The sequence below is a fragment of the Ursus americanus genome, chromosome 11, assembly GCF_024610735.1.
Source record: "Ursus americanus isolate L20-20 chromosome 11, mUrsAme1.1.p, whole genome shotgun sequence".
NCBI classification, from domain to species: domain Eukaryota; kingdom Metazoa; phylum Chordata; class Mammalia; order Carnivora; family Ursidae; genus Ursus; species Ursus americanus.
Window position 1 is genome coordinate 52449334 of NC_142137.1, and position 15535 is coordinate 52464868.

The window sequence follows — 15535 nt, forward strand, 5'->3', positions numbered from 1 at the left end:
CTCTGGTTTTTAAAAAGCTCATCAATTTCTCCTTCTCATTCCTTACTTGAAGTTTTAATCCTCTGTTTCTAACCTCACAATTGGTTGCTTGGAGGTGATTAAGATGTCACAAATATAGGATTATTGTAATTCAGGACAGGGAATGAGCCATAGATGATTTTCTAAGGAACAAAGATGTCATTTTCATGTAAATATATCAACCATTTCAAAGTGAGAAAAGGGAATGAAAGACATAAATATGAGATCTAATAATACCGATTATAAAAGAAATGGCTAAAGATCAAAATTTCACATGAAACAGTAGCTGTGAAAAATTTATATATACACTTCACATTTTTTCAAATTCTGCAGTTCTTTGAATATATGTGTCTGCAAATTTAGTGCACGTGTATAGCAGTATACCCTCCTCAATCCAAATACCTAATTGAATGCTAGAAGTGACTTCAAAGAAGAATGATTTTTATTTGGTTTGTAGAAACCAATGTCATTTTATAATTCTACTTCCCATCCTCCATTGCATTTGAAGGAATGGTATTTCAAAACAGTAGAATTCTCATCAAGTTATATATCCTACATGATTACATATTTGCTGGGAGATCCTATCAATTTTTTTTTCTAAGTAATGTGAATCTGAGGAATTATTGAGCAGGTTGTTAATATCTTCTGAGAGCCTTCCCTTTATAGGATATACTGGAAGGTATTGTCCAGCATAAGGCAAAGAGCAGATTTTCACTTAATAACTTGTCAAGTTATAATAGAAAACAGATGCTTTTATGTCTGAAGAAACATGCTGCCTTGACAAATTTTGAATGGTCTTAGTTAAAGAGAAATTTTCCTTTCACCCTACCCCCTTCTTGCCACACCATTTGATAGCTCAGCTCATGAGTTCATGAGCTCCATCTGGGTGCAAGTCCAGAAGGAAACACTGCGTGAGGGTCTCTTGGCATTTTGGCCACATAGCTGTCATCTTTGAGCACCAGTCGGCCAGCTTCCTGCACCAACGGCACTGACCTGTTTGTGGAATCAACTTCAGTAGTTCATGACCACAACTATCTCCAGCTAGTACATTTTTGGCGATTTCTTAGGGTCACTGGTGACATCATCATTACCAATTCCGAAGGACGTCATTTGGGAATCCTAGATCCTTAAACTTCATAATTAGCCAATTTTTTCCTGTTAATGTCCTGTTTCTGGGATGTCTCTCTCCTCTGGTTTTCTAACTCTTTTTTTTTCCTTCAAGTCTAATTTGTGTGTCATATGGTCAGCTATCCCTCAAATGATATTTAACTCTTTTTTCTTTTCCTTCTTCACCCTTGTTTATAAAATTATGCCCACATTCATATCTTTACATACCTGCTCTACTTTGACGACTATTGCATCTTCATACAAAGCTCTATCCATTTTCTCGAGGTTTGCCCAGTATAATTGTGACCGACTGAGTTTTGCTTGTGTATCTTATTATTTTTATACTTATTATATCTTATACTCACGAGTAATATGTTCCAAATTTTTCATCTCCTACTGAACTATATTTATCTATTTTTTTCCTACTTTGGAACCTAAATATCATCCTCCTTTTCCTCTGTGCCCCAGCCCTAATAATCCCAATGAATGGACAAGTCCTGCCAATTCTAGTCCCTCAAATAGTCTAGAATCTGTCCTTTATCCTCACCGCCATAACCATAGTTATGTTCTTAGGTTGGGTTGCCTGGAACACTGCAACAGTTTTCTAATGACCATTTCCCAATATTTAATCCATCCTTCGAACTGCAGAGCTACTATTCCAAATAGGCAAGTCAATTATACCATCTTCCTGCATGAAATCCGTAAGCTCTTTCCCATCCGTGTCAGGTGCCATCTGATTGAGTAGTTAATGTTACAGAGGTAGACAACTTGGCTCCAAATGCTGGCTACTTCACTTACTTAATTGGTGAATTTAATCAATTTATTTAACCTCTGTGCCTCATTTTCCTAATCTGTAAATTAGGTATTAATATTAGACTGGGAGGGAAAAATGCATGCATTTCTACAAACCTGTAGCACAGTGGATGGCATGTGGTAAGTACATAATAAAAATATTCATTGTAACAATATAATTACCATCACCATCGTTAATATCATTGGTCTAGTCATCAAAGGGAAAAGAATGACACGGCATTCAAAACTTTCCATATCTACGCTTGTAGCCCTTTTAGCTTCACACCCTGGTAGTTCCCCATAAATGCCTTTGAAGGCATTTTTCTGTTCAAATAGGATGTCTACTCTCCCAAGTCTTCCTGTCATAGCTTCCCCTTATCTGCCTGTAAAATCTACAGTTTATCCTCTGAGTTATAATTCAGATTCATCCTTGTGAAGCCTATCCTTATGCATAGAGGCAGTCAGACACTCTTTGCTCTCCCGTACTGCCATATCCATAGTTCTAATATTTAAGCATTTGATTCTTATTTCTTTCCTCTCTTTCCTAGAGGGCTTTGAAGATGTTGGAGGGCAGGAATTCAGCTTTATTCATACCTCCAGTGCTTTGCAGAGTGTCTGGAATATCATAAACACTTAAAAAGATTTTTAAATAAATGGTATGTACTCACTAGTTTCACCTTATGAATTGACTGTTTGAAATAAGCCTATTTTTACTTGAGCAGAGAAGCCAGGTGGTCTTTAGAGGGAGTCTTGATTTAATATATACTTTCTAAAATGTTTTCTTTCTTCTGTTACAGTCATGCTGTACTAATCCCTTCCCTTATAACTCACATTTGTTCCATTATCAAATGTAGATTCTAGCTCAAAAAATGCCTCGGGATTCTACCTTTTTTTCCCTCAATCCCAACTCATCAGTTCTTGCTTAGCTGCTGGTATTATGTTCCCAAAAAGAAATCTGACATAGTACCTCCTCTGCTTAAAGATTCTTTAGAACAGGTGAAAATATGCACTATCTAGTTCTGAATGCAAAGCACTCCATCTCTAGAAACTTTCTTTAGTCCTATTTTCCATCATTACCCTAACCTACACTTAGCTCTTTGTCCCTCACATCACTGGATAGAAATAAGGAGTCTGTTACTTGTCTGTATCTTGGCATACACTTTTACATTTGCCTGAAATGCCCAACACTAGTTTTCCTCAAATATCCAGTTCAAATACCACTTCATTCCTTCTTCCATCCATTCACTCATTCAGTTTATTCCTTGGACAAGAGCCACCTTCAGTTCCCTGTGTTGGTATATCTCTCCATTTCTCCATATCTTTACCATGTCCATCTCATCATAATACCCTCCCTACCACCATACTTAGCCTCAGTTCACTCAGTAACCCCCAATCCTATCCTTATTTTCCATTCTAATTCCTCCCTCTAATCTCTCATTTGGGAATTTATTTTCTCCTGCTTCATCACAGACTTCACTCTATCAGCTATGCCTTTTCTTTCCCATATTTTCAGCCATATTTTTTTTCCTATTGGATCTCTCCTGGCAGCATAAAAATATATCTACCTCCTACAGTAATAAGCAAACAAAAATTCTAAACCAAAATATTTCTACCCCACATCTTTAAGGCATCACCATCTATGTATTTTTTTTTAACTACTAGATTTCTTAAACTATTGATCTACCTTCAAAGTCTCCATTTCTCTCATCCCAGCTATAGTCCCAGATCTATGAAAAAGTTACCCATCTTTTCACTAAGGCAGTTTTCATCAATTCTGTCAAAACGTCTTTATTGCCAATACAATGGTTACTTGTTTATCTTTAAAAAAATTCACTGAATTTAATAGTATTGGTTTTTCCCTCCTTTAGCCATTTTTCTGCTTGACTTTAAGGATTCAAGTTTCTCTTGGCTCTCTATGTTTTCTTATTCTCTTTTCTGGAGTCACATTCTTAACTTTTCTCATGTTACATACTTGCTCCATTTTAACTCACTTAGGTACATAGCTATCTACATCTGATTTGTAAAAGATTTCAAAATCTTACCTCCTACAACAACTATTAAATTATCTATTGAGTCTCTACTTGCATAGGTCAAAGTAAAGTTTAACACGAATGGAACAGAACTAAGTATCGTTTCTCATCCAAGTTTGCTCCTTTTCTTCTACTTTGTATTTTGGTAATTGAGCTCATTACTCATTCTTCCTCTCAAGAGATAACTTAGAACTCAGCCTGTATTCCTATCATTCTTAATTTCCATATCCTGAAAATTCTATTTGTGTGATATTGGCCATTTCTCCCCTTCTCTTCTCTTTCTTTCAACCTGTTTTGATTCTCATCTTTCTTTCCTGGAGGATGCCAACAGTGCTTTAACTCATTTACCTGTCTCTGATCTTTGTTTGCCTTCCTTCATTCCATAGTCAAAGGACAATTATCTTTCAAAAATCACTTTGTCACTCTCCCGCCAAAAATTCTTCTCCACCACAGTCTTGCTTTTATCTTCCAAAGTCGTTTTTTTCTAACAGTAATGGAGGAAACAGTTGTCTCATGCACCGTCCTGGGTTGTCTGCCTGTCTACACCTTCTCTATGCCAAATGCTTCTTTTGTGTTGTTCTCACCTATGCTCTTGCCCGTCCCATGTCATAGTTCTATTTTCCTCCATTGGACCTTTAGTAACGAGCTCCATGTGGTAGCTGGATGGCTTCCAGAAGCTTCTAGTCTACAATGTAATAGATTTGAGGCAAGTTTCCTCTCAGTAGCACCTATGCAAATGTTAAGGGTTGCTCCATGTGAATTAATTTTGTTCCTATGCCCATCCCTCAATCAACTGGAGTATTGGGTTGCTGGAATTATGAGCCAGGATAATATGCTCATTGTTGAAGGGGCACTATGGCAAGGAGGATCCCATGCAGTGATTGGTCTGACCTAAGGCACTGTATTTGCCTGTTGAGTTTGGGGTGGAGCACTATTTGGACCATGGATTGATAGGGCAGAAGAGGTGGTCTTCAAATGTCAGATGTTTTTATGAGTGGAAGTAGAAATTTCTATACTTAATCCTATCCTTAACTGGTCAGACATGAAGAACATGTTCATGATGCATTTTCTAACCTCTGACTCTTAGTTTGAGTTGGACGGTGCAACTCCATGTGTCTATAGCAATCTGTGCTCAAATATGTAACATGTTGCTATTAGTTATATATCATAAACTCCTAATGGAAGACACCTGTTTACAATCACTTCTGTATCCCCAGCACATGGCCTAGTGCCTGTCCTAAATTTGACACTCAGTAAATGCTTGCTTTACTTACAGAATTAAACAATAAATGAATACCATATTCTAGATCTTGGGTTAAGCCTCAAAGTAGAAACCTTCTCTGACCACTTCAGAGTTAGTTGTTCCACTCTTTGGATAGCTTTGTAGTGGGATTTATCTATTTGCATTTGTGTCTCTGGAAAGTATCTTATTAATCTTTGAGCAAATATACTTTGCTCAATTATGTTTGGTGAACAAATGAATGAATATGTGAGTGAATGAATACATGAATGATGAATGGAGAGTAATTTACTTCCTCAGCTCTCCTGTGCCTCATTAAACCCTATGGATTTAGACAGAAAAGATTAAGCAAGAACTGCATCATGTGCAATTAAGAAACTAGTAGCCCTAAGAAAGCCAAGTTACATTTGCCATGGAACTTTGTGACCTCAAGAATGATAGAATAGAATTTGGGTCTCTGACTCTATGTGCAGAGATTCCTTTGCCAAGGTGCATTGTCTGAATTCATATTCAAGCATCCCAGTTTTCACTCAGACACTGGAAAATTTTGGCTGTGTTATGTAAGAGAATCAGGATACACAGTCGATTTTTTTAAAGGATGTAACAGAGTCTAATAAAATTCCCTTTCCCTTCCTTTTATGTACCTTCACTTTAAAGGTAGAAAATGTTATTTGCTAGACTCCAGATAGGACACGTTTAATTTCTAATTAATTGGGTTTTAAGTTATATAAAAACTATTTTCTATACGTTGTACTCTAATTTATTCAAGAGAGGCAAGACCATATGCAATTTTTTTTCTTTTTCTTTATAGAGATAGAAAGCATATAAAGAAATACACAAGCATTTGTTCTCATTTAAATGTCAACTCCTAAACCATCCCTTTCCCCAGATTTTGACATAGTGAGAAATCATGACTGTTTCTGGTACTGCTGTGCTTCCTGCCGGGTAACATTTCTAATATTCCCAAACTCAAAAGACCAGGAAGCAAACACATTGGTTTGCACCTATTAGATATTCAATAAAGATTTGCTGGGTTCAGCTGAATATAAAATATTAAAATCTCTCCACCCTTGCTTTTTTTTTTTCTTTTTAAACTCACTTTTAACCTTTTCTTTTTTTCTTCACTTTTTAACCTCTTCTACTATTTAGTAGTTTGTGATCTTGGGCAAGAACTTCCTTAATTAATTTTCATCTGTAAATGAGGAAAATAATTTATTCCACATGGGCTGGTTGTATACACTGTGCAATGCAGTGTGCTAAGTACACTTAGCAATTAACGAGACAGATATGAATCTAGATATTGCTCAACTGAGGGACCAATCAAAACATAGAGAAATAGAAACTCACAGCCCACCGAGAAAGATCATGCTATTTTATAAGTTTAATAAGTTTAAAGAGAAGTGTGAAGTTTTATAGGAATATTTAACAGGGATGAACAATCTGGCCTGTGGGTAAGAGAAAGCTTCCCGAGGATGTTGGTGAAAATGGTTACAGTTTCATTTTTTTCTGGACGAGATTCTCATATATAGCTTTGTTATCTTTTCTACTAAGGCTGAAAATTTGGAAACTAGTTTTCTCAATGTGTCTGGATTTGACCAAGAAGAACCATTTTGTTTTAGTTTTATTTGAACTTCTGTGTATTTTCTGCAATGTGCATGTGCTCCAGCAATTCGTATTTAGACTTTTATTTAGGAACTTACAGTGCTCATATAAAGCAAATAGTTAAATGATACTTCACAATCAGTAGTTTACATTGCATAATTTCTGCTAATTTACAATTCAATTTCCTAGGAAAATATAATTTTAATGATGTGGAGTGTACAAAGAAACATCTGTTGCCTCCCATCTCTTTTTCTGGAGAAGCCCTACGTTTTAAATCTGTATATTTTAGATACATCTTAACTCTCAGAGGCCTTTTGAGAGAAGCTTCACTACACTGTTATTTTTCTACAATATTAGGATCGCCTATTCTTGTGATACTTTTCAGGCTCTGAAGTTAACCTTTCCTGAATGTTTGATTTCTGTGCTTTAATTTTTTTTTAATATTAAAATAATTATATGTTCACAACAATTTGTAAACAATAGTTACAGAGAGGTTGCTATAGCCTTCCTCCAGTCTCCCTCAATGATTCCGTCTTATATCACTATGCTAAAATGTCAAAACCAGGTAATGCATATTAGCATAAGGGATTTGTATATTTGTGTGCTGTGTCATTTTATCAAATGTGCATGTTTGATCAAAATACAGAACTGTTCCACCACCACAAAGATCTTTGTCTTGCTGCCCCTTTATGGTCATAGTTTCCAACCTTCCCTCCATTATCCCTAAACTCTAGCAATCACAAATCTGTTTTCCATCTCTATAATTTTGTCAATTCAATAATGTTATATAAATGAAATCATACATTCTCTGACCTTTTGAGATCGGCTTTTCTTCACTCAGTGTAATGCCCTTGAGATACATCCAAATTGTTATATGCGTCAAAAATTTGTTCCTTCTTAATGCTGACTAGTATTCCCGGGTGTATTTACTATAGTTTGTTTAATCATTTACCAATCGAGGGATGTTTTAGCTGTTTCTAGTTGGGGGCTATTAAAAATGAAACTGCTATGAACAACCATGCACAGGTGTTTGTGTGGCCATAATTTTTTAGTTTAGTGGCATAAATGCAAAGACATTTCTTTTTTGCTAATATAAGCATTTAGTGCTGTATATTATTCTCTCTGCCTATTTTACCTGCATTCAACACATTTTGATATGTTTTGTTTTCATTTTCATTCAGTTCAATGAATTTCCTTAACTTCTTTTGACTCTTGGCTTATTTAGAGGTGAATTGTTTAGTTACAAGTGTTTGGGGATTTTCCTTTCATCTTTCTGTTATTGATTTCTGGTTTGATTTTACTGTAATCATGGAACATACTCTGAATAATTCATTTATTTTGAATGTATTGAAGTTGCCTTTGGTCCGGAATTTGTTTGTCTTAGTAGATATTCCATAGATCATTAACAAAATATTTTCTACTATTGTTTGGTGGAGTATTATATTATTATATCTATAAATGCTAATTAGATCTTGTTATATTTTGGTGACTTTTGTTCTAATCTTGATGATATATATATATATATATATATATATATATATATATATATATATTTAAAGATTTGTTTGCGAGACAGAGAAGGAGCTGGGAAAGGGCAGAAGAAAAGGGAGAGGTAGAGGAGAAGCAGAGTCCCCTCCGAGTACAGACTGTGGGGCCACAGAGCTCTATCCCAGGATCCCGAGATCATAACCTGAGTTGAAATCAGGAGTCTCATGCCCAACTGACTCAGCTACCCATGTACCCCTTTTGGTATACTTTTCTATCAATTGTTGAGAGAAAGGTGTTGAAATCTGCAGTTACAGTTGTTAATTCTTTTCCTTTCAATTCTATCAGTTTTTATTTCACCTATATTTCACTTTTATTTATGAGTTATGATACATACACCTTTATGATTTTTATGTCTTTTTGCAGGAAGACATATGTCTCTCTATGCCCTTGGTAACTTTTTGCTCTGAAGTTCACTTTAACTGATATTAATATAGTCACTCTTGTTTTCTTTTGATTAATGTTAGCATGGCTATCTTTTATTTCCTTTTACTCTCAACCTACTCGTATTGTTATATATATTAACTAAGTTACTTTTTGACAGCATATAGTTTGGTTATTTTATTTCTGAATCTGCCCGTCTCTCTCTCTTGATGGTGTACTTAGGTCATTTATAATTAATGCGATTTTTGTTATGTTAGGGCTTAAGCCTGACATTTTACATTTTGTTTTTTGTTTATTCTCTATTTTTTCATTTCTCTGTGATGTTTTGCCTTTCTTTGAGTTACTTGATGTTTCCTCAGAGTCTCATTTTATCTGTAGTGTGTTTTTTACTGTATCTCTTTAAAAACATTTTTAGTGATTGCTCTTGATATTGTATTATATACACACAAAATTTAACATAGTCCACTGCTGTTGACACTTAATCAGTTCAAATGAAGTGTAGAAAATTTAACTTACTTTATATGTGCTACTTGCTCTTCCTCTTTATAATAATCTTAAATATTTCCTCTGCATAGATGAACAGCCACGTAAGATAGTGTGCTCTAGAGAGAATGAACATATATTCTATTTTCCCATATTTTTGCACAATGCATTGTTCTTCTTTCGTGATGTTTCAAGATATCTTATGTAAGCTTTTTATTTTAATTATTGCATTCTTTAGTTCTTTCCATTTGGTTCTTCTTTGTGTGTTCTATTTGTTGAGCGTTTTTATTTCTTTAGTGATTTTAAATTTTTTTCATTTGTTTCAGGTGTATTTATAGTTGCTTGTTGAAGAATCTGTATGATGGCTATTTTAAAACCAGATTTTTTTAAAAGTCAGATGATTTTAAAATATCTGAAATCTCAGTATTGTCATTTATTGTTTATATTTTCTCATGCCAATTGAAATTTTCTTATTTCTTGGTATGATGAATGGTTTTCTTTATTTCAACCTGGGTATTTGGGATCTCTTATTTTGAGGATCTAGATCTTAAGTAAGGCTTCTGTTTTCAGTGGCCTCCTCTGTTTTGTCTAGAAAACAGAGGTGGTGCCCCTCTATTACTTCCAGGTTGGTGTGCAAGTCCAGGTTCCCTATTCAACCTCAGTTGATACCTGGTGGAGGGGTGGGTAGCGATCTTAGTTATTGCTAGGGTGGGAGAGTTTGCACCTTACATTAGGTCCCTGTTGATATTACCCTGGCTAGGAGGAGAAGTACCTCATTCTTGCCTCTCATATGGTCTCTGTAGTGGGGTCACTTTTACTGCCCATCGGTAGTAAACATTTTAATTTTTCCACTTTGCTTCTTTGATATCACCCTAGTCCGGAAAGGAAAGGTACCCTATTACTGTGGGGAGGGGTTTCTTACATTATTTTCACCATCACCATAGGGCAGGGGTGACTCATTATGACTTAGCAGAGAATACAGTCCCTGTATTCGTTTCCTAGGGCTGCCGTAACAACATATCACAGACTAGGAAGCTCAAACAACAGACACGTGCTTTCTCACAGTCCTAGAGGTCTGAGATCGAGGTGTCAGCAGAGTTGTTTCTTCTGAGGCCTCTTTTCTGGGCTTGTACATGGTTGCCCTCTCCTTGTGTTTTCACATAGTTTTCCCTTTGTATCTGTGTCTTTATCTCCTCTTCTTATAAGGACACCAGTTATATTGGATTAGGTTCCTCCCTAGGATGCCATTTTTACTTAATTACCATTTTAAAGGCTTTACATCCAAATGCAATCACATTCTGAGGTACTGAGGTTAGGGCTTCATCATATAAATTTGAGGGGACACAACTCAGCCCATAAAAATCCCAGTGCTTCTTTTAGAGTACCCTGATACTACCCAGGATGACGGTGAATATGCTTTATGATAGCCTGGCTAGGGTTCAAGTCTGGTCTCTCCACTTAGACTTTCCCGATGGCATTGGGCCTGCGGGCCACTGTTTTTTTCCTGCAATATTTCATTAAAGTATAATTTTATTGGATAACAGGTTCTGTCTTGTTAGGCCTCTCCTGATCCTTTGCTTGAGAGAATAAACTTTTGTTAGATCACTTTTTTTTTGTTAAAACACATTTTTTTCAGACGTAGTGAAGAGAAGGGCCATATGCACCCTAATGTTCATAGCAGCATTGTCCACAATAGCTAAATTGTGGAAGGAGCCGAGATGCCCTTCAACAGATGACTGGATTAAGAAGATGTGGTCCATATATACAATGGAATATTACTCAGCCATCAGAAAGAATGATTACACAACATTTGCCGCAACACGGATGGGACTGGAGGAGATTATGCTAAGTGAAATAAGTCAAGCAGAGAAAGACAATTATCATATGGATTCACTCATTTATGGAACATAAGAATAGGAAGATCGGTAGGAGAAGGAAGGGAAGAATGAAGGGAGGGTAAACAGAAGGGGGAATGAACCATGAGAGACTGTGGACTTGGAAACAAACTGAGGGCTTCAGAGGGGTGGGAGATGGGGGACTGGGATAGGCCGGTGATGGGTAGTAAGGAGGGCACATACTGCATGGTGCACTGGGTGTTATACCCAAATAATGAATCATGGAACATTACATCAAAAACTAAGGATATACTGTATGGTGACTAACATAACATAATAAAAAATTATTATAAAATAAAAGAAAAACACTTTTTTGTCTGTACCTGTTGTTGTATTTGGGTCACCTACTTTTCCAACACCAATTCTGGGACATTTAGGTCTAAAAGAAAACCCAGAAGGCTCACTGTTATGTTTTTCTTCAGGTCCAGTGGTCCCCAGCCAGTCTTCCTTCTTCCCTGGTATATTTTAAATTTTTATTTATTTATTTATACTTCATATTATATTACATTTTATCTCTTATAATTCTCATCATACACAAAGTTATCATAAATATAAGAAAAGTTCATTAGATAAATACTATTTAGGTGTTATAAGGAAAAGTTAACATGAAGAATATTTTGCTGGACTCTGATGTGTCAACAGGCTCTACGCTAAACTTACAAAGTTTAACTCTAATCATAATCTGTCAGATCTCATATTTAAATATTTGGCTTGCTTTTCACAAGTCAGTGTGCCATAATTACTTTCTGTTCCCTCCTTGGAACATACATTGCTCCAAATATATGGCTTCCTCCATTAATGAATCTGATAAAATACTAAACACTCCATGTGGGATAAATCAAGATGACATCAACACCTACAGTGACATCAACAATTTACCAAAGAAGGAGAAGGAAAGCACCTTTCCTAGATAGACATTTTATATTGATTATTTTATTAAATATTCACACAACTTATAATGTTAACTAAGATTATTATAGAGTTGTTTTGCTGTGACCTATTTCTATACTTCTTAGTAGCTAGTAATCCTACCCTGGGACAGTTTCTTTCATCTTTTTTCATTCTTCCTTCTTTATCTCCTTTTCTATTTTTCCTTTTTCATTCCTTCTTCATCTCTTGCCATTCATCTTGCCCTGGGAAGGGGAGGTGATTCTTATGAGTCCGGAATCAGTGTCCTCTCTCTCTCTTTTTTTTATTTTTTAAGATTTTATTTACTTATGCGACAGAGAGAGAGCCAGCGAGAGAGGGAACACAGCAGGGGAGTGGGAGAGGAAGAAGCAGGCTCCCAGTGGAGGAGCCCTATGTGGGACTCAATCCCGGAATGCTGGGATCACGCCCTGAGCCGAAGGCAGATGCTTATCGACTGCGCTAACCAGGCGCCCCAGAATCAGTGTCCTCTCTTGCAAATGACAGGCCCTTGGAAGATATTTAGAGGGTGGGAGGAGAATGCTTTTGGGTTATTTTCTTATGACCCATGTGTTGCTGCAAAATGTTTGTATCTCTGTACCTAATATGACAGCTCTGGTGGTTGGGTGTGGGGGGCTTTTCCATACAGGTGCTTTTCTGGGTTCCAGGAACTGTTTCTTCCCTTTCGCCTTTAAGACAAAGATGTGTCAAGTGTTTCCTAATGTTGCTAGCCCCATTTCTTATCGGTTTCCCTTAAACCTATCCACAAAATAGTACTTTTAATAAAATGTCCTGAATTACCTAATTTGAGTATGTCATCTTTTTCAAGTTTTGTTAAATACAGACGGATGTATCTGTATTTGAAATTTCAGTATTGATCTCTTCAGTAGTGATATCCAGTTTCCAAAGTAACTTACAATGTGTTCTATGTAGTTCATATTTTATAACTTCATGTAACGTACTGACATATTTCTCTTAATGTTCGAGGAACATTGCATTTTAAAAATATTGTTATAACAAATACAATTTCCAGACATGGTTCATATCTCAAACAGCTTCCTTGGCTTAATTCAGAGAATACCATTTACTTTGGAAATCTGGAATCCAAATTTTCATGACTAGCTTAGCCTAGTGAAACCAATCTAGCGTATTAAACATAACAAAGGCTGATATCTAGATAAAAACAAACAAAACAAAGAATTTAGGGTATTATATTTTCCTTAGAATGCCATCAGATTAAGTTCCAGTTCTAGTAATCGTCTTGTCTTCTACCAGGAAGAATTTCAAGGACTTTAATAAATTTATCCACCTCTGTGATGAGTCTTTATTGACTTCATTGATTTGGCATACATGCCTTTGCCCTGTTTTAAGTTAATAATATCTTGTGTTTGATAGTTAACTGTGTGTAACTTGGCTTACTCAGACTTCTTGGTAATTATCGTTCCAAAAGTTAATTTGTTTTGCTCTTTCTGTTCTCCAGAAATCCAGAGTTGGGCTGCAAATTGTGCTTCTGGGTGTTTTTGAGGCAGATCTTCTGTTTTTGACCAGTCTTGTTTCAATTTCCTACATGGCCAGCTGCTTAACTGTACTGCTATCATCCATCAACTCTGCATGTTGAAACTCACAAAAGTGAATTGCTCTTAGCATTGCTTCCAAACTGGTAGCTGGCTGACATCCAGTTGCTCTTTGTTGGTGATTTTGTATGCTAATATCCCATAGGTAAATGCCATTGAAATTGTTTAAGAAGCATCCTCATATTTTTTTTTCTCTCTCCACTTCTTATGGCTTATGAGAATACTGGAAAATTTAAACCTCCAGTATGGTCAGTGCAAAGACAAATTCAGACATTGTTGCTGGTGCAAAACAAGGCTTCATAAAGAGACTAGCTTCCTTAAAGAGACTAGGTGTGAAACCTCCTAAATGCATATGAATAATGGAAAAGATTACTGTTGAGTTTCCTTTTTCATGATCATGGATGTCTATATGATATGGACATCATCTGCAGCCTTTTTCAATCCCATAAACAATACTTTTGACCCTAGAGCAGACTCAGAATATAACTTCTCGTTATTTCAGTATTCTTCTTTTCTGTCATCATTGTTGAACTCGATGAAAATAGAGCTACCTTACGACCCAGGAATTGCACTACTGGGTATTTACTTCAATGATACAAATGTAGCGATCTGAAGGGGCAACCGCACCACAAATGTTTATAGCAGTAATGTCCACAATAGCCAAACTATGGAAAGAGCCCAGGTGTCCATCGACAGATGAATGGATAAAGAAGATGTGGTATATATATATATATATAATGGAATACTATTCAACCATCAAAAAAAGAAATCTTGTCTTTATGATGTGGATAGAACTAGAGGGTATTATGTTAAGCAAAATAAGTCCATCAAGAAAGACAATTATCACATGATCTCACTCATATGTTGAATTTAAGAAACAAAACAGAGGATCATAGGGGAAAGGAGGAAAAATAAAACAAAATGAAATCAGAGAGGGACATAAACCATAAGAGAGTCTTAATCATAAGAAACAAACTGAGGGTTACTAGAGGGGAGGAGAATGGGGGGCTGGGGTGACTGGGTGATGAACCTTAAGGAGGGCATGTGATGTAGTGAGCACTGGCTATTATATAAGACTGATGGATCACTGACCTCTACCTCTGAAACTATTAATGCATTATATATTAACTAATTGAATTTAAATTAAAAAAATCATTGTTGAACTAGAGAGCAAAGATGATTGATACATAAGTAATGGAAAGTGACAAGGAGTATGAAATCCTAAGGTAATGCAATGGTAATGTTAAGCACTTTTTGTGAATATATATTTCAGTCATTATAATTATGGAAGCAGATCCTAGACTTTCTCTGCACTTCAAAGTTAACAACATCGTCCCTGATTGCTGGTGATTTCTAGCTTTCTTTGGAAATGACCGATAAATAAGTGGCTACAAGGTATTTTGTATAATGAATTCCAAATTCAATAAAATTATGAAATTGAATAAAAAAAAAGTGACCGAGGTGCTGAGCTTGGACCCCTGTGCCGTTAAAGCACCAGTCTTCCAGAAACCTGTCTTGGTAGGCTTGATGCCAGATTCATAGATGACTCAGAGCAGGCAGTGTAAATAAAAGGGTGGAAATCAGTTCTGGGTGAGGCCGAACTCCCAACTCTCATTCTGCCTTTTTCATTTGTACAGTATCCTATTAAAACACATATTAATTTAATAAAAACAGCATGCACATCTTTTGATTTAGTGACAGATGTCTGTAATTATTGCTTTTACATTGGCAAACTCATGAAAAGGGAAATTTGACTGGAATATCTGGAAGAGGTAGAAAGACCAGGAATCAACTTATTCATAGGTGAGTAGGAAGTGGAAGAAAAAAATCTGTCTGGTAACCACCAACGAATGTATGGGGGATAGATTCTCCAATGATTTTGAAGCATAAAAGCACAAGTGTCATCATCAATCATTTAGTACTTCAGTACCTTGGCCTGAGAATTTATGTGGGCAAATA